This window comes from Nematolebias whitei, chromosome 8 (assembly GCF_014905685.2).
Source record: "Nematolebias whitei isolate Nwh7 chromosome 8, NemWhi1, whole genome shotgun sequence".
NCBI lineage: Eukaryota > Metazoa > Chordata > Actinopteri > Cyprinodontiformes > Rivulidae > Nematolebias > Nematolebias whitei.
This window is the reverse complement of record NC_056505.1, coordinates 28,767,848-28,769,723: the sequence shown is the minus strand read 5'-3', so window position 1 is coordinate 28,769,723 and position 1,876 is coordinate 28,767,848.

Here is a 1,876-nt window from a genome sequence, read left to right as displayed (position 1 = left end):
CCCTACCGGTACCAGCGCTCCACACAGGCTGAAGCTTGATTTGTTGTGTCATGCGGGACCGCCTTTCTCTTATCGCCGGGGGGTTGAGACAGAATATCAAACGTAAAACTTTATTTTTATTTGCAAAGCAGCAAAAAACTGAATTTTCTTTTTTCCAAGAGACGCACTCTGTGAGTGAAGAATAACGGAAAGCTCAATGGGGCAATGATATTTGGTATTCACATGGATCAGAAAGAGCAGCTGGTTATTCTAAAGAACTCCTTTAAAGGGGCCATTTTGAATTCTGAGGGTGATCCTAAAGGACATGTTTGTATTTTGATTATTAATATCAGCGATTCTGTAATCCATCCATTATCTTTTACCCGCTTCTTCTATTTTGGGTCACGGGGGTCACTGGTGCCCATGTCCATCAATCACTGTGCGAGGGGCGGGTACACCCTGGACAGGTCTCCAGTCCATCACAGGGACACATAAAGAGAGACAAAACAACCATTCACTCTCTCACTCAGACCTAGAGACAATTTAGACATGCACGGAGAGAGCATGCAAACTCCACCCAGAAAGGCCCCCGGAATGGGATTTGAACCAGCAACCTGCTCGCTGAGAGGCAGCAGCTCTACCAGTTGTGCCACAGTGCTGCCCAATACTGTGAACTTGCTGGTTAATTTGTATGTGTATAACTCAACGTGTGATAATGACATGTTATTTAATGTTTTAGTCTCGTCTCTCACAATGATAGTGATGGGGGGGTGGGGGGGCTTTAATATTGCTTTGTATATTTAATATTGCTTTGTATATTTAATATTGCTTTGTATAGTCATGAAGAGAAGTGGCCTCCATGAATCAATTACTTTAAGGCCTCTAATTTGATACAATTTATGCACAAGTTTAATTTAAATGATATTTGGAGGGGGGAAAATCCTGATGTAAGTTCATATACTTGGAGCAACAAAGCTTGTACTAGTTTATCACGTATAGATTTCTGGTTGATTTCCAAATGTTTTGATAGCAATGTTATTAATGTCAATGTCCTCACCACTCCTCTAACTGATCACAAAGCAATATTAATACAAATCTCTTTAAATCCCAACACTTGCCCTAGAGGTTCATATTGGAAACTGAACAGCTCTATCCTAAAACACGAGGTGGTGTCTCAAATGGTCCAGTCATTAATTCAACACTTCTGGTTTAAATCTCTAGTAGAAGGAAAATTTTGTAATAATTGGGAACTTTTAACATTTGAATTATCAAGATTTTTGAGAGCATATGCAAGTTCACTCACTAAGGCCAAAAAAAGCTGAAGAAAAAAATCTAATCTTAGAAATGGCATCAATAACCCAAAAAATGCCAGAAAACCTAAGTGAAAATGAACATAACCACATAATTAGTTTGCAAAATAAGTTGGATGATATTTACAGACTGAAGGCTGAAGGGGCCTTTGTGAGAAGTAGAAGTAGATGGTTGGAGGAAGAGGAGCAGAATACCGCTTACTTTTTTCAACTTGAAAAATTCCACGCTAAAACTAACACTATACAAAAACTGAATATTAGTGGTGACATCACAGATGATCCTCGAAAAATGGCCAGATATTGTTCAGATTTTTATACTAAGTTATATGAATCGAATTGTAGTGAAGGATCCACCTGTCGATTTCTGAGATCTCTTACAGAAACTAAAAAAATTGACACTGACTTGAAGGAATCTTGTGATAAACCAATAACATTACAGGAAATTGTATCAGCTATTGAACATCTTAAGTCCAATAAATCCCCTGGCACAGACGGTCTTACTTCTGAATTCTATAAAGCATTTTCCAAACAGCTTGCACTCTTCCTCCATGGACTTTTCTTAGAATGTGTAGACAATGAATCCCTTC